The sequence below is a fragment of the Aegilops tauschii genome, chromosome 7 (genome assembly GCF_002575655.3).
Source record: "Aegilops tauschii subsp. strangulata cultivar AL8/78 chromosome 7, Aet v6.0, whole genome shotgun sequence".
Taxonomy (NCBI): Eukaryota; Viridiplantae; Streptophyta; class Magnoliopsida; order Poales; family Poaceae; genus Aegilops; species Aegilops tauschii.
The window spans coordinates 360,214,808-360,239,544 of record NC_053041.3 but is presented as its reverse complement, the minus strand read 5'-3'; positions in this window follow the sequence as shown (position 1 = coordinate 360,239,544).

Here is a 24,737-nt window from a genome sequence, read left to right as displayed (position 1 = left end):
TTTCAAAGTCTTCAGAAATCCAAAGTATTCAGTTGAAGACATTCATTTTTAGGGGTCGACTTTCTCTGTAAATATCAAACTCCTCATAGACTTATAGACATGTGTACACTCAAAAACGCATCAGTCCCTTATCCTATAAGTCTTCAATACACCAAAATCACTAAGGGGTACTAGATGCACTTACAATCTCCCCCTTTTTGGTGATTGATGACAATATAGGTTAAGTTCTCAACGGGGATAAACATATGAAGTGTAAATACTCATATTGAGGAATTTGATTGCAAGATATAGAAGAACTCCCCCTGAAGATGTGCATAGTGAAGAATTTGCTTTTGAAGCAATGCACATTTGAAGAGTAGAATCATGGAGATCTCCCCCTATATCTTGTCATTCATACACGCATTTAACGTATGATATGAAGAATTTGAAATGCATGATGAAATATGGTGACTGATGTAATTCAGCATGCGTGCATTAACATATATGAGGAAATAGCATGCAGAAGGACATAGCAAAAGTATCAGACTACCATCGGGTTTAAGTTTACAACTCGATCCAATAAAGTCTTCAGAAGAACGAGAGTTGTAACTTAGAAAAAAACGCCCATATATAGAGACCTGCTTGAAGACTAACTCAAATTTCTCCCCCTCTGTCATCAAATGACCAAAAGGGACGAAAAATGAGGACTAACGCCCCTGAAGAATATAACGAAGACGATGGAGGAGCGCCAGCATTGTTGGGGTCGGTTGTTGAAGTAGGGCCTGCCGCAGTGTCGTCCAAATCTTCATGCTCATCAGCCTCGCGTGATGAAGAATATGAGCTGGCTACCAAGGAAGGAACTTTGACTTTCTTGAATTTCTTCGATGGTGGCTGAGACCAGTCAAAGTCCTGCTTGAAGCCCATTTGATTGAGATCTTCTTCACCATAAAGGTGAGACAGAACAGCGCAGGTGCGATTCAATACTTCATGGAGGTAGTAGTGGTTCTTCTTCACTGAATTGTGTGTAGTAGTCATGTTGTGAAGAATTGAACCAAACTGACGCTTAACCCATTTGTGGTTGCGATCGACCTTCTGGTGAAGACTGAGGAGAAGCTCACGATCAGTCATCACCCTTGGAGCTGTGCCTTGAGGATTTTGCTTTGAGGCATTGGCGGCAGAGTCATGAGTGGCAGAGTCATCATTGGTGGAGTAAGATGCAGCTTTACGGAACTGACCATCCAATGGACGAATGCCTTCATCAATAATAGCAGTGGCCTTGCCCTTTTCATCAGCTGAGGAAAATGTCCGCTTGAGGACTTCAATGGGGGGCAAGTAGCTGAGATGATTTTGAAAGTCAGCCTTGTAATTGATTGAAGACCTTGATATGAGGAATCTCATAATCCAGGGAGCGTAAGGTTTCAATTCAAAATGTGGCAATGCAACATTGGCCAGAGTCCTCATGAAGAAGTCATGGTAGTTGATAGGAACGCCATGAATGATGTTGAACAGCTGATTCTTCATGATGCCAATGACCTCTTCTTCATTCGAGTCATGGCCCTTGATTGGACTCAATGTCTTGGTCAGAATGCGATAGATAGTCTGTGGCACATATAGCAATTCCTTCACAAGGAATTTGGTCCTTGGGGCTTGACCGGGCTTCAGTGGCTTCATCAACACTTGCATATAGTGATCAGTGAGTTCAGGTTCATGATATATACAACGAGCACCTTCAAGGGGAGGACTGACATGCAGGGCATGAAGCAATTCAGAGGTCGGTGCTTTGAAGTGAGTGTTTTCTGTCATCCATTCCAACACCCAAGAGTTCACATCTTTAGCATTTCCTGTGATGTGCAGCGTTGCATAGAACTAAAGAATTAGCTCTTCATTCCAATCACAGATATCGGTGCAAAAGTTGAGCAATCCAGCATCGTGAAGAACGCTGAGAACTGGTGTGAAGCAAGGCAGCGATTCCATGTCCACATGAGGAATATGCTCATGGTCAAAAACTTTGTCCTTATCAAAAAGCAGTGAAGAATAGAAGTTGGTTTGGCTTGCGGTCCAGAAACGCTTCCTTCGTAGGCGAGCAGAGTCATAGGTATTGTAGTCTGTGAAGAATACATGCTCATGAAAGAAGTCATCAACCTTGAATTTCTGCTTCTTAGAGAAGGGATTCTTCGGCTTGGGCTGAGGAGTATCAGTCAAAGTCATCAGAGGCTCAGGAATCACATTCTCGGGAACCACGGGTTGAGGATTTTCAGTTGCAGCCTGGGTCTTCTTTTCTTCATCAGCATTTTCATCAGCACTAGTCGCTGGAATTTCTTCAGGAATGGAAGGAGTGGTGCGAGGTTCGTCAGAGCCCATTTGAACTTCAGTGTGCACTGGGGACTGAGAAATTTGTTGCAGTGGCGTGAACAAAGGAGAGTTGGGGTGCTGACTTTCCCAAAAGTCATCATTCATCACAGGCGTCGTGCTCCCAATGTTCACATCTTCATCTTCTTCACTTAATCTTCAACGCCTGCCTCTTCAGCTGTGAATTGAGGCACTGGCGATGAAACAACTGGAGTTGAAGGGATATCATCCACTTCAATTTCTTCGTCCAACTGCTCTAAAGAAGCAGAAGAAGGAACGTCTGAAGGAAATATGCCCTAGAGGCAATAATAAAGTTGTTATTTATATTTCCTTATATCATGATAAATGTTTATTATTCATGCTAGAATTGTATTAACTGGAAACTTAGTACATGTGTGAATACATAGACAAACAGAGTGTCACTAGTATGCCTCTACTTGACTAGCTCGTTGAATCAAAGATGGTTAAGTTTCCTACTAATAGACATGAGTTGTCATTTGATTAACGGGATCATATCATTAGAGAATGATGTGATTAACTTGACCCATTCCGTTAGCTTAGCACTTGATCGTTTAGTTTGTTGCTATTGCTTTCTTCATGACTTATACATGTTCCTATGACTATGAGATTATGCAACTCCCGAATACCGGAGGAACACTTAGTGTGCTATCAAATGTCACAATGTAATTGGGTGATTATAAAGATGCTCTACAGGTGTCTCCGATGGTGTTTGTTGGGTTGGCATAGATCGAGATTAGGATTTGTCACTCCGTGTTTCGGAGAGGTATCTCTGGGCCCTCTCGGTAATGCACATCACTATAAGCCTTGCAAGCAATGTGACTAATGAGTTAGTCACGGGATGATACATGAAGGAATGAGTAAAGAGACTTGCCGGTAACGAGATTGAACTAGGTATTGAGATACCGACGATCGAATCTCGGGCAAGTAACATACCGATGACAAAGGGAACAACGTATGTTGTTATGCGGTTTGACCGATAAAGATCTTCGTAGAATATGTAGGAACCAATATGAGCATCCAGGTTCCACTATTGGTTATTGACCAGAGATGAGTCTCGGTCCTGTCTACATAGTTCTCGAACCCGTAGGGTCCGCACGCTTAACGTTCGATGATGATCGGTATTATGAGTTTATGTGTTTTGATGTACCGAAGGTTGTTCGGAGTCCCGGATGTGATCACGGACATGACGAGGAGTCTCGAAATGGTCGAGACATAAAGATCGATATATTGGATGGCTATGTTTGGACATCGGAATGGTTCAGGGTGAGTTCGGGCATTTACTGGAGTACCGGGAGGTTACCGGAACCCCGCAGGGAGTATATGGGCCTTATTGGGCCTTAGTGGGAGAGAGGAGGAGGCGTCCAAGGAGGGGGCGCCCCCCCCAAGCCCAATCCGAATTGGGTGGGGGCGGCCCCCCTTTCTTTCCTCCCTCTCTCCTCCTTCCTTCGTCTCCTACTCCAACTAGGGAAGGGGGGAATCCTACTCCCGGTGGGAGTAGGACTCCCCTAGGGCGCGCCATAGAGAGGGCCGGGCCCTCCCCTCCTCCACTCCTTTATATACGGGGGAAGGGGGCACCCCATAGACACACAAGTTGATTGTTTAGCCGTGTGCGGTGTCCCCCCTCCACAGATTTCCACCTCGGTCATATCGTTGTAGTGCTTAGGTGAAGCCCTGCGTCGGTAACTTCATCATCACCGTCATCACGCCGTCATGCTGACGAAGCTCTCCTTCGACACTCAGCTGGATCTAGAGTTCGTGGGACGTAACTGAGCGGAACGTGTGCAGATCGCGGAGGTGCCGTACTTTCGGTACTAGGATTGGTTGGATTGTGAAGACGTACGACTACATCAACCGCGTTGTCATAACGCTTCCACTTTCGGTCTACGAGGGTACATGGACAACACTCTCCCCTCTCGTTGCTATGCGTCACCTAGATAGATCTTGCGTGTGCGTAGGATTTTTTTGAAATTACTGCATTCCCCAACAACGTCTTCATCAGATCCGCTTGGGATCACATATTCGTCTCCAAAAGGAACGAGTTCCTTTGATGGCATACTGGAGACAGGAACAACATCAATGGGATTCTCAAAAGAGCTTGTCAATATCTTCATCTTCTTCAGTGCTGAAGAATGTGATGAAGCAGATGCTTTCCTCTTCTTCACTGTTGCTCACTCCGCAGCCTTAGTTTTCTTCGCTTCTCATGCAGAAGGAAGAACTGGACTTGGTGTTGGTGCAGGAGGAGCAAAGGAAATTGGTTCATTTTCCGCAGGCACAACTGATGCAGTTGGCCTGGTTTGTTCAGTTTCTTCAAGCTCAGCGGTTGATGCCTCAGCTGGCCTGGCTTGTTCTTCAGGCGCAACACTAGTGGTTGCCCTGGCAATTTCATCAGCGGCTGGAATAGATGCATCAGCCCTGGTACTCTCATTGTCATCAGCAGCCTGATCTTCATCAGCGGTGCTGGCATGTTCTTCAGTGGGTTGAGCAGATCCTTCACCCTGAGGAATTTCAATGTGCGTTGGAGCAGCATTTGAAGAAAATCCTTTTGCCAATTTGACAAATCTGACTTTGGCTCCTAGCCAGTCTGCATGGTAGGTGTAAAATTCATCACTATGGTTTTTGATCTCAGTCTAAGCAACAATGAGTTCATCAGTGGTCATTTTCACAATTTTCTTTTTCAGAAGTGTCATTTTCACACCTGGAAGTGACTTTGGCCAGGTGTCAGCTTGAAGTCGGGCATATGAGTGTTGGGGTCCTTGTGTCAGAGATCAATGTACTCAAGGATCAACTTTGTATCCAGTAGGAGAGGAACTTCACTTCCTTTGGCTCTAGCGGCCCTCTGCTGCTATCTCATGATTTCGACAAGTTCCTCATCATCAGCTTTGTCTTCATCGGACGGTACTTGAAAGGCAACCTACTTCTTGTGAGGACTTGGTCTAGAGCCTCGTCCAGCAGTGGCCTTGGTCTTCAGCAAGGTAGGGCCTATTGAGGAATTCAGAGGAGCTAAAGAACTTGCAGAGGCTCCTGAGGCAATTGAGATGTCAATTGTCCTTTGGCACGAGGCGAGATGCACAGGTCCTGAGGACTTTGGAGGAGGAGCAGCTTGAGGAATTTGCCGTGAGGGCTTTGCAGAGCTGGGCCGTGAGGGCATTTCTGAGGTGCTTGGCCGTGATGGCATTGAAGCAGAAGCACTGGGCTTGTGTGCAGGCTTCTTGGGCATAGCCTTTTTAGGCTTGCTAGCAGAGGCCTCAGCAGTGGCAGCAGCAGAATCTTCATTGAATTTCTTCACTGCCTCTTTTGTCATTTTGGCCAGCTTAGCTTGACGCTTGGCCCGCTCCTTGGGGAAATCCTCACCTCTTCTGATGCTAGAGGGATCAACTTCTTGACCTGGTGCCAATGTAGGTCTTGGGCATGGAGGGTGTACAACGAATTTCTTCATGTACTTGGGAGTGACATAGCGATATTCCCTCCATTCTCTGGCCCATCTCCTCTCTATCCTCTGAATGCACACTTTACGCTCATTCTTTGTCTCATGAGCAGGAGTGCAGTACCCTGCATAGATGTCTTCAGGAATCTCAAAAACATTGTTGACTTCCAACTTCTTCCCTCCCTTCTGAGGTTTCTTGCCATCAGCCATTTTCTTCAGCTGAGGATTCTGAACAATTGAGTTCTCTGATGAGGTATGTAACTTTTCTTCGAGGAACGCTGCAAATGAGTTAAGTTGATGAGAACCTAGTGATTCAACAACAGACATGTGTACCTGTGAACAGAGTGTAGGTGCGAAGAATTTGGAGAGGTCATATGTGTTCTCAGAAGTTTTTGCAAAAAGAACAAGTTTGAGGAATTTGACCAGATGTGTCTTGGGGACTAAGCATTCTTTGACTTAGGTTCCAGAGTTGTATAGATTGGGAATCCACACAATTTAGGAATCTTGAAAAAAATGTTGCTTAGAGAAACAGATCAAGAACATATGTTTGTGTGAGGTGTTTAGAGTGTGAAGATTGGAGAATAAACACATTTTGAAGATTTGTAGAAATCAAAGGAATCAACAAGGGCAGTAAAAATGACTTTTAATTACCCTTGACGAAGAACACGACGAACTGTAATAGTAGATTTGAAGCTCGTCAGTTCAGATCTTCCACGCCCTAACTTGGCAGAGGAAGACAGCTACGGCGGCGGCGAAGTGAAGAAATCTGCGGCCGGCGTGAGTACGACGGCAACGAGGTCGAGGCAGCGAAGCTCTTCCTCATCGGCGACGATGGAAGTAGCGGCGACGCTAGGTTTTGAGAGATCGAGCGAGGGAGTGAGGTCGAGCGGAGTAAAAACAGTCTGAGGAGGGTGAGGGGTATTTATAGCCGAGGTGAAAAACCGCTCGCCCGAGGAAAATGGACGAACGTGCCCCTGACCCTTCTCATTCGTGCGACATGTGTCACCCACGTACAGAGAGGTGGAGATCGTGTGAGATCGTGGCTGAATAGGATATTCATATCGTGGAATGTGGAACGGTTTGAGCGGCAACAGCCGAAAATTCAGATATGAAAAGTTTAATGTTTCGTTCGCAAATTCTTCAGCTGACAAGGACACTGTGAAGATTTTGAACGGGTTTCAAATAGAACGCACATGAAGAATTTGTGAACAGACTGGGTTGAGTTTAGCATAGAGGGGGAAGGGTCCCATCACATTCACTTAGCAGAAAAAGCAACTTGAAGAAATAGCAATAAGTGAATGTTGTAGAGGACATAAACTCAAATATATATATATAGCCAATGAAGAAAAACGACGGAAACAGTGAAGACATTGCAAAGTTGAAGAAATTGAACAACTGAGGAATTTCAAAATTGAAGAAAAACTCAAATTGACGATTTTCAACTTTTGTTGGTGGCTTGACCCACCGTATAAGAATGCTGATTTCAGACGCCGCGTACAATTGTCGTAGGGCTCTGAGAATCAAATTTTTCGTTGATTTCTTCACACTTAGATTGTTAGTCTTCATTGATTGAAGAGAAACGTTACTTCATGTGTTGCACATCTAAGTCATCAATTTAGCATAAGTGTTAGGATGTGTGTCCTTTTCAAAGGACATTCGAAGATTCTAAGATATTTAGCTCACACCGCAACTTGCTAAATCTCTTTTCATCCAAGGGCTTTGTGAAGATATCGGCTTGCTGTTCTTCAGTCTTCACATGCTCGATAGAGATGTCGCCCTTCAACACATGATCGCGAAGAAAATGATGACGAATCTGAATGTGCTTTGTCTTCGAGTGCTGAACTGGGTTATGAGCAATCTTGATGGCACTCTCATTGTCACAGTAGAGTGGCACATTCTTCATGTTGATGCCGTAGTCCTTGAGGGTTTGCTTCATCCATAGCAATTGAGCACAACACGAACCAGCAGCAATGTACTCAGCTTCAGCAGTAGACAATGATACGCAGTTCTGTTTCTTCCTAGACCAACAGACTAAGGATCATCCGAGGAAATGGCATGTGCCTGATGTTGACTTGCGGTCCACACGATCACCAGCATAGTCAGAGCCTGAATATCCAATGAGATCAAAAGCCGAGCCCTTGGGATACCATAATCCAAGTGTTGGAGTGTGAGCTAGATATCGAAGAATATGCTTCACAGCCTTATGGTGTGATTCCTTCGGTGTAGCTTGAAAGCGGGCACACATGCAAACACTAAGCATAATATCCGGGCTAGATGCACATAAATACAATAAAGAACCAATCATGGAGCGGTATAACTTTTGACCGAAGTCAATACCATTTTCATCAGTGCATAGATGGCCATTTTTGGGCATAGGGATTTTGACACCTTTGCAATCTTGCATGCCGAATTTCGTTAGCACATCTTTGAGGTATTTCTCCTGAGATATGAATATGCCATTGCGCTGTTGACGAATTTGAAGACCTAAGAAGAATTTCAATTCTCCCATCATAGACATTTCATATTCCTCCCTCATCATATAACCAAATTCGTCAGTGTAACGTTGGTCAGTACAACCAAAGATGATATCATCAACATATATTTGGCACACAAACAATTCGCCATCATAAGATTTAGTGAAAAGAGTTGGGTCAAGTGAACCGGGTTTGAAGCCTTTCTTCATGAGGAATTCCTTTAAAGTATCATACCATGCCCGAGGGGCCTGCTTGAGGCCATGGAGGGACTTATTGAGTCTGTAGACTTGGTCAGGATGCTTTGGATCTTCAAAACCTGGGGGTTGAGCAACATATACTTCTTCCTCAAGCTTACCATTGAGGAATGCACTTTTCACATCCATTTGATATAAGATGATGTCATGATGGTTAGCATAAGCAAGTAATATGCGAATAGCCTCAAGTCTAGCAACAGGTGCAAAAGTTTCATCGAAATCAATTCCTTCAACCTGTGTGTAGCCTTGAGCTACAAGCCGTGCCTTATTCCTCACCACAAGTGTTGAGGATATAGACCTTAGAGTCACCCGCCTGGAGGAGCCGGGTTACTCGTATGGTCATTGCCAGAAGCCCGGAGCCAAGCTTGAAGACGATGGGCCAGAGATGGGCTAAGACCCGGATATGGCTTAAAGCCCGTAATTACAATCATTGTTATGATAGAACTTGTAGTGTAAGGCAAGAATAGTTGAGAGTCCGAGCCGGACACTCTTATGAGCCGGCCGGGACTCTGAGAGCTGCAGGGCGTCAGCCTCCTTATATAAAGGGACGACCCAGCAGCGGGTAAGGGGCGACAACAATCTCATCGAGAGCCGGGCATAGTTGTTTAACTCCCTGGTGATCGTAACCCTAATCAATACCACCTCAAACTGGACGTAGGCTTTTACCTTCACCGTAAGGGGCCGAACCAGTATAAAACCCTCGTATTCCTTGTCCCGCATTAACCCCTTCAAGCTTCCTAGTTGCGATGGCTCCACGATTAAGTCCTAGCTCGAGGACATCTGCCGTGACAATTCCACGACAGTTGGCGCCCACCGTGGGGCCAGCGCACGGTGGATTTGAGTTCTTGAAGGGCAGCTTCGAAGGGCTCAAGGGATACGCTGTGGGCCGGATGACCAAGAGTCATCGCGGCAAGCTCTACATCGACGATGCAAACTGGGGCCCCGACGCCGGCTCAATTGAGTACGGGTACCGGGTCCCCTTCGGCGGAATTCATGTTTTCATTGGCAAGATTGGTGAGCCGGGCCCTGAGCCGGGTCTCTGCGCTGATCTCATCGAGACGGCTCAGCTTGCGCGACCCGCCCAGGCCCGGCCTGCCTTAAGGCATGCTTTTGTGGGGTGCATCCACGGAGGACTCTCCGATCAATCTGGATCTGGTGATGAGACGGCCGCCGGCTCTGACGGCGAGTCGGCCACTGATGAGTCAAACTCGTTGTACCAACTTCAAGATGGCAGGCTCATGGGTTGTTACGATGGTGCCAGTATTCCGGACCTTTTTGAGCCACCAAGTCAGGTTGGAGTTTTTATGGCTGGTGCGCAGCCTGTTCAGAACCCCGCTGCTGGAGCGGGAAACCCGGTGCCTTTTCCGGCTCAGGTGCTAATGGATCTCACGGACAAGATGACGGCCCTGTTAACCGCCACGGTTGACCCGGCGGATCAAGCTCAGCATGATGCGGAGGTGGCACAGTTAAAATTGGATCTGATAAAAGCTAAAGAGGATCTTGCAGCGGAAGGGATTAGGCTGGCTACGGAGCGGGCGGCTCTCGATGCCCAGACTCAGCTGATTCAGGCGTAGTCCTTCCAACTCACGATGGATCAGAACGCGGCCAATGAGGTCATGAGAAGGAGGCATCAAAAGGCCCAGTCTCGACTCCCACCGGTTTACGATCCACGCAACCTCTTCAACACGCCAGGTGCAGGGTCTAGTAACCCGCCAGGGGTCATAGCGCCCGGGTCTGGACCCCTTATTCAGCCACGAGTGATGGGGCCTCCCCAGGTGCCCCCTGCCCCGCCTCAGTATGTGCCAATACCCCCGGGTCATTATAATCACCCGCTGGAGAACATGGTCGCTGCGGCAGCACGGCTGGCGGCTCTCCCAGTTGACGGCGACTCTCCGACGGCTATTGAAACCCGCCGGGTCAGGGAACTCCTGCAGACGGCACTGGCACAACAGGAGGCGTACTCCTACAGCCGGGATAGGATCCACTCGACCCCTCGTCTGGGGCAGAGCCCGAGTTACAGCCGGCACATGGTCTCAGCAACCGGCTCAAGTAACGTCCGACGCCATGACCCGCCCCCTGGCCATGGTCCGGCTCATAATGGAGCCTTTTATGCAGCAGAGCAGGACAAAGCGCGGCAAGAGGCGGAGCAAGTGCCTCAATTGACGGCTTACCAAACCCCCCCGGCTTATCCGACGACTTCCGTTGATGTGGGTATCCCTACCAGGACCGGGGGTGTCCCTTGTTTGGTGCCAGCTATCCGTAATGAACGTCTGCCTAAGGACTTCAAGGGCCCTAGGAAGGTGCCTAACTACACAGCTGACTTACAGCCTGCAGCCTGGATCAAGAGTTATGAGATGGCCATGGAGCTACTGGAGGTCAGTGAGGCAGCCATGGCTAAGTACTTCACCATGATGTTGGATGGGACTGCCCGCACTTGGTTGAAAGGGCTACCACCGAACTCCATCGGATCTTGGGCTGAGCTGAAAGCCCGGTTCATCCAAAACTTCAAGGATACCTGTAGGCAGTCTATGTCAATTGTGGATTTGACTAACTGTAAGCAGCAGGAGGGTGAATCCACGACTCATTGGGTTCGCCGGGTCAAGGAGATCATACATTCATCAGATAAGATGGATGCCGGCTCTGCAGTCTTAATGTTGGAACAGAATTGTCGCTTCGTGCCCCTGAAGATGAAACTCGGGCGGCTTAAGCGCGACTGCAGTGACATGGGCACGCTAATGGCGGCTCTTGTCAAGTACGCCGATTCTGATGGTACCAAGGATCCCCCTTCAGATGATGAAAGGGCAGGGAAGGGAAAGAAGAATGGCAATGGCAAGGGTCCCCAGCATAACCCGGGGAACCAAGGAGGAGGCAAGCGCAAGGCCGATGGCAGCCTAGAGTTTGTAGCCAACGCCAGCTCACAAGGTAATAACCAGCGACGCAAGGGGAGACCCCCTCCCCGCGGCGGCGGGTCAGGTCCGACGCTGGAGCAGCTGTTGAATGAACCTTGTCCAAGGCATGGCTCTAGAGAGAAGCCAGCGACTCATCTATGGAAGGATTGTGCAATCATGAAAGCCTTTAGAAACTGCAATGGCCCGGGCGGCGGCTCAGGCGCCGGCGGCTTTCATGGCCCGGGGGGCGGCTCAAATTCTGGTCCTCAGAGTGGTCAAGGGGGCTTTAATCAACAGTCTGGCCAGGGTCATCAACAGCAGCAGGGAGGTTATCAGACCAATCCAAAGCAGCTTAGCGGTGGACAGTATCATGTGTTTACCACTAGTTTGTGCAAGCGAGATCAGAAGCTTCACAAGAGGGCTGTGAATGCGGTTGAGCCGGCGGTCACGCTACTTGCGATGGTCTGAGCAGCCTATAGTGTGGAGTAGGCAGGATCACCCTCCCCGGGTGGATAACCCGGGCCACTTGGCCTTAGTGGTGGCTCCTCAAGTGGGAGGATATAAGTTCACAAAGGTGCTCATGGATGGAGGCAGCAGCATCAACATCCTCTATTATGAGACCTTTCGCCGTATGGGGTTGGTTGATAAGAACCTCAGCCAGTCAAACACCATCTTCCATGGTGTAGTACCTGGTAAGTCGGCTTATCCAGTTGGCAAGATCGAATTGGAAGTGGCCTTTGGTGATGAGAACAACTACAGGGTGGAGAAATTGACCTTTGAGGTGGTCAAGATAAGAAGTCCATACCATGCTATATTTGGACGGCCGGCTTACGCCAAGTTCATGGCACGGCCGTGTTATGTGTACTTACAGCTCAAAATGCCGGGTCACAATGGGACTATTACGGTTCACGGCAGCCGGAAAGTGGCTCTGGAGTGTGAGGAAGGCGACGCGGCTTATGCAGAATCTGTGTGTGCTACAGAGGAGTTGAAGTTTTACAAAAACAATGTTGACCCAACAGATATGACCTCTCTGAAAAAGCCAACCATAGAACAAGAGCCGGCAATGAAATTTAAGTCAGCTGATGAGACTAAACTTGTTGATTTTGTTCCAGGTGACTCATCTCAGCAGTTTAGCATCAGTGCAAATCTGGATCCAAAATAGGAAAACGCGCTCATCGAGTTCATCCGTGAGAATAGGGACATCTTCGCGTGGAAACCTTCTGACATGCCAGGTGTACCTAGAGAACTCGCTGAGCATACTCTCAATGTTGATCCGAAATTTAAGCCGGTCAGACAGTTCCTTCGGCGGTTTAATGAGGAAAGGCGGAAAGCTATTGGTGAAGAAGTAGCCCGGCTCCTGGCGGCCGGGTTTATCGTTGAAGTTTTTCACCCAGAGTGGTTGGCTAACCCGGTGCTCGTACTCAAGAAGAACGGCACCTGGCGGATGTGTGTGGACTACACGGACTTGAACAAGGCGTGTCCGGCTGATCCTTTTGCCCTCCCCCGTATTGATCAAATTATTGATGCTACGGCAGGTTGTGCACGTTTAAGTTTCTTGGATGCTTATTCTGGTTATCATCAGATCAAGATGGCAGTTAAGGACCAGGAGAAGACGGCGTTCATCACTCCCTTTGGAGCCTTCTGCTATGTGTCTATGCCCTTTGGACTCAAGTGTGCATAGGCGACTTACCAGCGTTGTGTGCAGAACTGTCTTCATAAACAGATCGGACGCAATGTTCACGCTTACGTGGACGATATTGTGGTTAAATCCATCAAAGAGGAAACCCTGATAGATGATTTAAGGGAAACCTTTGATAATCTCCAGGTCTATAAGATGATGCTTAACCCGGCCAAGTGTGTCTTTGGTGTTCCTGCAGGCAAACTCTTGGGCTTCTTGGTTTCTGACAGAGGCATTGAGGCTAACCCGGAGAAGATCAAGGCCATCACCTCCCTGGCTAAGCCGGCATGTATAAATGACGTTCAGCGCTTGGCGGGTCGCATCGCTGTGTTAAGCCGGTTTATAAGCCGTTTGGGTGAGAAGGCCATGCCCTTATCAGTTGATGAAGAAAACTGATAACTTTGTCTGGAATGATGCAGCTAATACCGCCTTTGAGGATTTGAAGAAGCAGCTGGCAGAGCCCCCAGTCCTTGCTGCTCCGATTGATAAGGAGCCCTTACTACTGTATGTGGCGGCAAACGCACGAGCCGTCAGTGTGGCTATTGTGGTGGAGCGCAAGGAGGAGGGTAAGGAGCATCCGGTTCAGCGGCCGGTTTATTATGTCAGCGAAGTGCTCATTGAGTCCAAGCAGCGGTACCCGCATTGGCAGAAGCTGGTATATGGTGTGTTCATGGCAAGCCGGAAACTTAAGCATTATTTTCAGGGTCATCCCATCACTGTGGTCAGCTCTGCCCCCCTTGGCGATATCATTCAAAACAGAGAGGCCACAGGGAGAATTGCTAAGTGGGCTATAGAACTTGGACCTCATGGTCTCAAATATGTGCCACGCACTGCTGTTAAATCTCAGGCCTTGGTGGATTTCATCAATGATTGGACAGAGTCACAAGTACCCGAGCAAAAGCCGGATAACACATATTGGACCATTCACTTTGATGGGTCCAGGCAGTTGGAGGGCTCGGAGGCTGGCGTTGTATTGGCTTCCCCTAAGGGTGACAAGTTCCATTATGTGTTACAGTTGATGTTCCCTTGCACTAACAATGCGACTGAGTACGAGGCCTTGCTCCACGGTCTTCGGATGGCGAAGGAGATGAGCTTGAGCCGGGTAAGGTGCTTTGGTGACTCAGACTTGGTGGCTCAACAAGTATCAGGCAAGTGGGATTCTAAGGATCCTCTCATGGCGGCTTATCACCGCGAGGTTGATGTCATTGCTGGGCACTTTCAGGGCTACCAAGTGGAGCACATTGATCACAGGAAGAACGAGGCGGCTGATGCTCTAAGCCGGCTGGGCTCTCAGCGAAAGCCGGTGCCGCCTAACACTTTCTTGGACGTCCTGTATAACCCTTCAGTTAAGTTGCCTACAGAGGAAGACTTGGCTATCCCTGACCCGGAGGCACGACTGGTGGCGGCTCTTCATGTCATACCAGACTGGACAATGCCATATCTGGCTTATATAACCCGGGGAGAGTTGCCTGAGGATGAAACTTTGGCCAGGCAAATAACCCGGCGGGCTAAGTCAATGATCGTTATCGATGGCGAGTTGCATCATCGCAGTGTTACAGGGGCATTTCAGCGTTGTGTCTCCCCTGAGGAAGGTCAAGAGATCTTGCGTGAGATCCATGAAGGGGATTGTGGCCATCATGCCGACTCAAAGTCCCTTGTGGCCAAGGCTTTCCGTCATGGTTTTTATTGGTTGACGGCTCATGCTGATGCAGAGGACGTGGTCAGTAAATGTGATGGTTGCCAAAGGTTCTCACGACGGGCTCACGTGCCGGCTCAGGAGTTGAGGATGATCCCAATCACTTGGCCCTTTGCGGTCTGGGGGCTTGATATGGTTGGGCCTTTTAAAAGGTCCAAGGATAAGAAGACCCACCTCTTGGTGGCAGTTGATAAATTCACAAAGTGGGTGGAAGCTGAGCCAGTTAGCAAGTGCGATGCAGCCACGGCGGTTCAATTTATGAAAAAGGTGATTTTCCGCTTTGGCTTTCCGCACAGCATTATAACTGACAATGGCACCAATCTTTCCAAAGGCGCCATGGAAGAGTTTTGTCAACGAGAGCATATCCGACTTGATGTTTCCTCAGTGGCTCATCCTCAATCCAATGGTCAAGCTGAGAGAGCTAATCAGGAGATTCTGAAGGGCATCAAGCCCCGGCTTTTGGTCCCTTTGCAGCGGACGCCGGGTTGTTGGGTGGAGGAGTTGCCTTTCGTCTTATGGAGTATCAACACTACTCCTAACAGGTCTATAGGCTTCACGCCTTTCTTCATGGTTTATGGAGCAGAAGCAGTCCTTCCTAGTGACATCCGTCACGACTCACCTCGCGTGGCGGCTTACGTTGAGACGGATAATGAACAGGCGCGTCAAGATGCTCTTGACTTGTTGGACGAACAGCGTGATGTGGCAGCAGCCCGTTCAGCGATTTACCAACAAGACCTGCGCCATTATCATAGCCGCCGGGTCAAATCCCGGGTCTTCCAGGAAGGCGACCTTGTGCTCCGGCTCATCCAGGATCAAACATATGCACACAAGTTATCCCCATGTAACACCCCGCATGTAACTTGCCATATTTGTAACTCCGACTCTTGCCATTTCCGGCTATGTGATATGTTTTTCCCTCCGTTGTCGGGTTTTGTCTTTCGTTTTGTATTTTGTCATGTCATGCATTTTCATATCATGTCATCATGTGCATTGCATTCGCATATGTGTTCGTCTCATGCATCCGAGCATTTTCCCCGTTGTCCGTTTTTCAATCCGGCGCTCCTATCTCCTCCGGTGCACCCCTCTTGTTTTCTTTCATGTGCGTGTGTCAAACTTTCTCGGAATGGACCGAGGCTTGTCAAGTGGTCTTAATATACCACCCGGAGACTACCGGTCAAGTTTCGTTCCATTCGGAGGTCGTTTGGTACTCCAACGGTTAACCGGGCCTCCGCAATGTCCATTTGAGTGTCCAGCAAAACCCCCCTCCAGAACCAGCCCAAAGCCCACCAAACTCTTTTCCATGCTCTAGGTCGTTCGATCACGATCGTGTGGGCGAAAACCGCACCTCATTTGGAGTCTCCTAGCTCCCTCTACCTATTTATATGTGGGCATCCCGAAAAACGGATTCGCAGACGAACCCTAGCGTTTTTCCCACCGTGCCGCCGGACGCGTCCGTCCGCGCCGGACAACGTCCAACCGCCGCCGCCGCCGGCCCGCGGGCCCGTTCCCGCCCCCCGCGGCCCGAGCTGCGCCGCTGCCCGAGCCCGCGGCCGAACCGCGCCTCCGCCGCCTCTCCCGCCGCCGGCCGGCCCGCCGCCACCGCCATCACCGCCGGCCGCCGCCGCGGCGCCCGTCCCCGCCGCCGCGCGCCCGTCGCCTGCCCCGCCGCCGGCCGCCGCCTCCGCCGCGCGCCTGCCCTGCCGCCGGCCGCCGCCTCCGGTCCGGCCCCGCCGCCGGCGACCGCCTCAGGCCTCCTCGCCCCTCGCCTCGCCGGCCCCTGCCTCGCCTCCGGTCGAGCCCGAGCTCGGGAGCTCGATCCAGATCTGTGAGCCCGTTGACTTCTCGCCCCTCTGTATTTTTCTGTCCCAGATTTCTATCCGCATGTGCTCCTGTTTCCGTTGCGATAACTTTGTGCATGTAGCTTCGATTCGCGCGTATAATATGTCAAATTGTTCGCCTCGTGATGCTCTTCATTTTGTTCAATTGCACCATTTTCATTAGAGGTCATCTTGATGCCCAAATCGTCGTTGAAAGAGGGCTAGTTGCTGTTAATCTCTGGTTCTTATCAGAACTTGGAGATTTGTCATTTTTGTATCATTTATTCTGTGCACCGTTTGAGCATGAGCTCTACATGTGTTTTGAAGTATGCCATGCCATATTTCCAGTGGTATAGTCCATGTATTTTTGTGATCTTTGTGGTGACTAGCACAAGCATGCAAAGTAGGCCCCGTAATATTTCTGATTTCAGGGACGGTGATTTCTGTCTTTGTCTGCTGTAATTTTGTTGCCATGTAAACTTGATGCTACAGAGAGATCCATGCATATTTTGGAAATGTTCAGTAAGGATGTTTTGTAGCTATAGTTGTAGTTGATCCATTCTTGCAACTGTTTACAATTTTAGAGTGCCATAGCATGACTCAATCTTGCTCTACTTTTACTATAAAATATTTCTGGCAGATTCTTAACATGATTTGCAATCTTGCCAAGCTTATTGTTGTTGATCCATACATGCTATGCAATTGTTTTTAACATGGATAGCTTCATAGACATGCTATCTTGCTGTAGGTATGCTTGGTTTGTCATGCATTGCTATGTAGTGAGTGCATCAAGCTCACAAAGAGGCCTACATATTAATATTTCTGCCATGCTCTGTTTTCTGCTAAGTCTGAAACCTGATAACGAAACTTGCTATGTTTACATGCTTGCCATCATATCTTCTTGTCCTTTTTGGCTTATGGTCAGTAAGGGACTTTTGTCATGTGAATTTAGTAGAACACTACCATGCCTTGTTTTGCTATGTTAAGTTCCTGTAGCATGTTGATTTCGTGCTCTGAGCATTGCTACCTGATGATGATTTCTGCCATGTCCAGTTTTTCACCAAGTCTGTGAACCTGTAATCTTTTGCACTTTTGCCATGCTTGTTTGAGCTTGATATGTTGTGAACTAGCCGTAGCTCATTGTTCATCTTTTGTCTAGCATCTCCTGTAGATTACTGTCATGTGCCTTGTTGCTATGTTGGGGTGCTCTAGCATTGTTACTTGTTGTATTTTAAGTGCTATCTTGCTGTTTATCGCAGATTAGTGTCATTTTTGTTTTGCTTGCCATTTGCAAACCGTGTATCCGATTCCGGTGATCTTTATATCGATTTCGACCGAAATCATCTCATCTTTCCAGTGGCATGCTTGGTTTGCCAAGTTACTGCCATGTTCATCATTTTCCTTCCGGAGCATAATCGCATATCATAACTTGCATATCATACATGTCTTGCATCATGTTGCTTGCGCATTTCTCGTTGTTGATTGTGGTTCCATTTGTTTGTGTTCTTGTCTTGGGTAGAGCCGGGAGACGAGTTCGTGAACGAGGAACCTGTCGAGTACGCTTACGAGGATCAAGCTTTCGACAACTCTGAGAACCTTGCAAGCAAGATGACCACCCCTCGAAATCACTTCTATCTTTGCTATGCTAGTTGTTCGCTCTATTGTCATGCTCGCTACCTATCACTTCCTATATCATGTCTCCTATTTTTAGCCATGTCAGCCCCTAACCACCCTTTCCTAGCAAACCGTTGTTTGGCTATGTTACCGCTTTTGCTCAGCCCCTTTTATAGCGTTGCTAGTTGCAGGTGAAGTTGAAGTTTGTTCCAGGTCGGAACATGGATATGTTGGGATATCACAATATCTCTTATTTAATTAATGCATCTATATATTTTGGGTAAAGGGTGGAAGGCTCGGCCTTATGCCTGGTGTTTTGTTCCACTCTTGCCGCCCTAGTTACTGTTATACCGGGATTATGTTCCTTGAGTTTGCGTTCCTTACGCGGTCGGGTGATTTATGGGACCCCCTTGACAGTTCGCCTTGAATAAAACTCCTCCAGCAAGGCCCAACTTTGGTTTTACTATTCGCCGCCTAAGCCTTTTCCCCCGGGTTTTCGCGAGCCCGAGGGTCATCTTATTTTTTTTAACCCCCCCCGGGCCAGTGCTCCTTCGAGTGTTGGTCCGAACCGAGCAGCCTGCGAGGCCACCTCGGGGAAACTCGAGGTCTGGTTTTACTCGTAGCTTGACTTATCCGGTGTGCCCTGAGAACGAGATATGTGCAGCTCCTATCGTGATTTGTCGGCACATTCGGGCGGCTTTGCTGGTCTTGTTTTACCATTGTCGAGATGTCTTGTAAACCGGGACTCCGAGACTGATCGGGTCTTTCCGGGAGAAGGTTTATCCTTCATTGACCGTGAGAGCTTATGATGGGCTAAGTTGGGACACCCCTGCAGGGTATTATCTTTCGAAAGCCGTGCCCGCGGTTATGAGGCAGATGGGAATATGTTAATGTCCGGTTGTAGATAACTTGTCACTTGACCCAATTAAAATACACCAAGTGCGTGTGTAACCGTGATGGTCTCTTCTCGGCGGAGTCCGGGAAGTGAACACGGTCTGTGTTATGTTTGACGTAAGTAGGTGTTCAGGACCTCTTCTTGGTCATTGCTAGATGACGTCCGTTCCATTGCTTCTCTTCTCGCTCTCTTTTGCGCAAGTTAGCCACCATATATGTTTTTGCCGCTGCAGCTCCACCTCTTGCACCTCCTTGTCCTATAAGCTTAAATAGTCTTGATCTCGCGGGTGTGAGATTGCTGAGTCCCCGTGACTCACAGATACTTCCAACACCAGTTGCAGGTGTCGACGATGCCAGTGCAGATGATGGCGTCGATCTCAAGTGGGAGTTCGACGAGGAACGTGGTCGTTACTATGTGTCTTTTCCTGATGATCAGTAGTGGAGCCCAGTTGGGACGATCGGGGATCTAGCATTTGGGGTTGTCTTATTTTCATCTGGATTTTGACCGTAGCCGGTCTATATGATTGTATTTTGGATGATGTATGAATGATATTTATGTATTGTGTGAAGTGGCGATTGTAAGCCAACTCTTTATCCCATTCTTGTTCATTACATGGGATTGTGTGAAGATGACCCTTCTTGCGACAAAACCACTATGCGGTTATGCCTCTAAGTCGTGCCTCGACACGTGGGAGATATAGCCGCATCGTGGGCGTTACACCCCACCTTGGGAAGGGCCCTTTGTGGTCAGCAAGAACTTGCACAACGGGTCATATTACCTCATTGACATTCGGGAGCACAAAGATTCACGTAAGTCGGAGGAAGAGACCCGTCGGCCGTGGAACATAGCTCAGCTTCGGCCTTACTACACTTGAGCCACCGGCTCTCGTGGTGTACATATTTCTCTCAGCCATGTATATATTATGATAAGCAATAAAGCAGGACCTCTGTCCTTTTTTCTCCCCCAAATATGCACGTGTTGTTTACATGATGACTTAAAGTAGGATCCGGCTTATGATCGTATTCGAATCTAGCCGTAAGCGGTAAAGTCACTTGGGGGCTTCCTGTTCAAACATGGGTCGAATTCGAACCAAAGAGAACATAGCTGTCGATACCCATTTGATTGGCAAAGTGCCGAGCTCATTGGGAGGTTACCTTTGGTCATATTTGAATCATGGTTTACCCCCTCTGAGAACCGACGTGGATCGTATTCGAATCAGCGTCGTTAAACAATTCTAAAAGTCACTTGGGGGCTTCCTGTTCAAACATGGGTCGTATTCGAACCAAAGAGAACATAGCTGTCGGTACCCTCTTGATTGGCATCGCCACACCCACTGGGGGCTATATGATCGTATCCGAATCTTGGCTTAACCCCTTTGGGCCGGGTCTCTGGTCGTATTCGAACCGGAAGCCCCTAAAGTTCCTCTGCTTTATCACAAGTTTACTTTGATTATGTCAAGGTGTGTACGACCGGGTCTCACTTTACCGGCTTAACTTTGGTTTACAGTGTTCCTTGAACGCCATGGGTGTCATTACGACAGGTAAATCGGAGTTAAGATACCAACCTTGTTACCCGGGTTATCTAAACCGGAAGTATGCTTACAGGCCGCTAAGTGTATTATTATGGCTGTCTTAAGGATATAATTGAGGACCAGTCTTTTTTGATTCATATTCCGGGTCATCTATCCAAAACACCTGATTCTCAGGGCGGTAAGCTGCCTTGAGACTTGTGATTTGCCTTTCTATGCAGGTTATTTAAAGGCACCTCTTTGAGGTTGAGAAAAACAAAGGGATGGTTATAACCCGGAGAAATATTAAAGAGACAACTTCAAAGGACTTTCGCATTCAATACGTGCACGATGGCACGACAGAAATGAACTGTTGCACCTATTCTATTACGAAAACTCATCAAGTCTAAGACGGGTGGAACATTGTTTGGTAAACCGCCAGCCGAGTCACGATGCCCACTGAGTTGAAGTCTCCGGCTCGTTCCTGTCTTCTCCTCCGGCTGATCCCAACACCTGGAAGGTTGATGACTTCCAATCGATGCCGCTGAGAGCTTCGAATTGGGCTTCCTCGTCAATTAACCCGGCCGGGTCAATCTCCGGGGCGAAGGTGTGCTGACGAGCTGGAGGGATCAGGTTGAGGGCTTCATAGCGAGGGGTTGGAATCCTCTGATTCTCCGCATCATAACCCGGCTTGTTGAGGATATAGACCTGGGGGTCACCCGCCAGGAGGGCCGGGTTACTCCAAGGATCATTACCAGAAGCCCGGAGCTAAGTTTCAGGATAATGGGCCAGGGATGGGCTGAGACCCGGATATGGCTTAAAGCCCGTAGTTACAATCGTTGTTATAGTAGACTTGTAGTGAAAGGCAAGTATTGTTTTAGAGCCCGAGTCGGACACTCTTATGAGCCGGCCGGGACTCTAAGGGCTGCTGGGCGTCAGCCTCCCTATATAAAGGGACGACCCGGCAGCGGTTTGGGGACGACAACAATCTCTCCGAGAGCCGGGATAAGTGTTTAGTTCCCTGGCGATCGTAACCCTAATCAATAACACCTCGAACTGGACGTAGGCTTTTACCTTCACCGTAAGGGGCCGAACCAGTATAAACCCTCGTGTTCCTTGTCCCGCATAACCCCTTCAAGCTTCCTAGTTGCGATGGCTCCACGACTAAGTCCTAGCCCAAGGACATCTGCCGTGACAATTCCACGACAGTTGGCGCCCACCGTGGGGCCAGCGCACGGTGGATTTGAGTTCTTGAAGGGCAGCTTCGAAGGGCTCAAGGGATACGCTGTGGGCCGGATGACCAAGAGTCGTCGCGGCAGGCTCTACATCGACGACGCGGACTGGGGCCCCGACGCCGGCTCAGTGGAGTACGGGTACCGGGTCCCCTTTGGCGGAATTCATGTCTTCATTGGCAAGATTGGTGAGCCGGGCCCCGAGCCGGGTCTCTGCGCCGATCTCATCGAAACGGCTCAGCGCGCCCGATCCGCCCGGGCCCGGCCTGCCTTAAAACGCGCTTTTGTGGGATGCATCCATGGAAGGCCCTCCGATCCATCTGGGTCTGGGGATGAGGCGGCCGCCGGCTCTGACGGCGAGTCGGCCGCTGATGAGTCAAACTCGTTGTACCAACTTCAAGATGGCAGGCTCATGAGTTATTCCGATGGCAACAGTATTCCGGACCTTTTTGAGCCGCCAAGTCAGGTCGGAGTTTTTATGGCTGGTGCGCAGCCTGTTCAGAACCCCGCTACCGGATCAGAAAATCCGGAGCCTTCCCCGGCTCAGGTGCTGATGGATCTCACAGATAAGATGACGGCCCTGTTAACTGCCACGGTTGACCCGGCAGATCAAGCCCAGCATGACGCGGAGGTGGCACAGTTAAAATTGGATCTGATGAAAGCAAAAGAGGATCTTGCAGCAGAAGGGATCAGGCTGGCGGCGGAGCGGGCGGCTCTCGACGCCCGGGCTCAGTTGATTCAGGCGCAGTCCTTCCAACTCACGATGGATCAGAACGCGGCCAACGAGGTCATGAGAAGGAGGCATCAGAAGGCCCAGTCCCGACTCCCGCCGGTTTACGATCCGCGCAATCTATTCAACACGCCGGGTGCGGGATCCAGTAACCCACCAGGGGTCATTGCGCCCGGGTCGGGACCCCTTATTCAGCCACTGGTAATGGGGCCTCCCCAGGCGCCCCCTGCCCCGCCTCAGTATGTGCCAATACCCCCGGGTCATTATGATAACCCGCTGGAGAACATGGTAGCAGTGGCAGCACGACTGGCGGCTCTTCCCGTTGACGGCAATTCTCCGGCAGCCGTGGAAACCCGCCGGGTCAGGGAACTCCTGCAGACGGCCCTAGCGCAGCAAGAGGCGTACTCCTACAGCCGGGACAGGATCCACTCAACTCCTCGCCCAGGCCAGAGCCCGAGCTACAGCCGGCACATGGTCTCGGCGACCGGCTCAAGTAATGTCCGACGCCATGGCCCGGCTCATGTTGGAACCTTCTACGCCGCAGACCAAGCACGGCAAGAGGCGGAGCAGGTGCCGCAATTGACGGCTTATCAGACCCCCCCGGCTTATCCAACGGCGTCCGTTGATGTGGGTATTTCTACCAGGACCGGGGGTGTCCCTTGTTTGGTGCCGGCCATCCGTAATGAACGTTTACCTAAGGATTTCAAGGGCCCTAGGAAGGTGCCTAACTATACAACTGACTTACAGCCTGCGGCCTGGATTGAGAGTTATGAGATGGCCATGGAACTGCTAGAGGTCAGTGAGGCGGCCATGGCCAAATATTTCACCATGATGTTAGATGGAACTGCCCGCACGTGGTTAAAAGGGCTGCCACCGAACTCCATTGGGTCTTGGACTGAGCTAAAGGCCCGGTTCATTCAAAACTTCAAGGATACCTGTAGGCAGTCTATGTCAATTGTGGATTTGACTAACTGTAAGCAGCAGGAGGGCGAGTCCACGACCCATTGGGTTCGCCGGGTCAAGGAGATCAGACATTCATCAGATAAGATGGACGCCGGCTCTGCAGTCTTGATGTTAGAACAGAACTGTCGTTTTGTGCCCCTAAAGATGAAGCTTGGGCGGCTTAACGTGACTGCACGGATATGGGTACACTAATGGCGGCTCTTGTCAAATACGCTGATTCCGATGGTACCAAGGATCCCCCTTCAGATGATGAAAGGACAGGGAAGGGAAAGGAGAACGGCAATGGAAAGAGCCCTCAGTTTAACCCGGGGAATCAAGGAGGAGGCAAGCGCAAGGCCGATGGCAGCCTGGAGTTCGTGGCCAACACCCAAGGCAACAACCAGCGACGCAAGGGGAGGCCCCCTCCCCGAGGCGGCGGGTCAGGACCTTCTCTGGAGCAGCTGTTGAATGAACCTTGTCCGAGACACGGCTCTAGAGAGAAGCCAGCGACTCATCTGTGGAAGGATTGTGCTATCATGAAGGCCTTTAAAAACTACAATGGCCCGGGCGGCGGCCCAGGCGCAGGCGGCTCCGGCGCTGGCGGCTCTCATGGCCCGGGTGGCGGGTCAAATTCCGGTCCTCAGAACGGTCAAGGGGGCTTCAATCAACAATCTGGTCAGGGTCATCAACAGCAACATGGGGGTTATCAGACCAACCCGAAGCAACTTAGCGGTGGACAGTATCACGTGTTCACCACTAGTTTGTGCAAACGAGACGAGAAGCTTCACAAGAGGGCTGTTAATTCTGTTGAGCTGGCGGTTCCACGCTACTTACGGTGGTCGGAGCAGCCCATAGTGTGGAGTAGGGAGGATCACCCTCCCCGGGTGGATAACCCGGGCCACCTGGCCTTAGTAGTGGCTCCTCAGGTGGGAGGCTATAAGTTCACAAAGGTACTCATGGATGGAGGCAGCAGTATCAACATCCTCTATTATGAGACTTTCCGTCGTATGGGGCTAGTTGATAAGAACCTCAGCCAGTCAAATACTATCTTCCATGGTGTGGTACCCGGTAAGTCGGCTTATCCAGTCGGCAAGATCGAATTGGAAGTGGCTTTTGGTGATGAAAACAACTACAGGGTGGAGAAGTTGACCTTTGAGGTGGTCAAGATAAGAAGTCCATACCATGCTATATTCGGACGGCCGGCTTACGCCAAGTTCATGGCACGGCCGTGTTATGT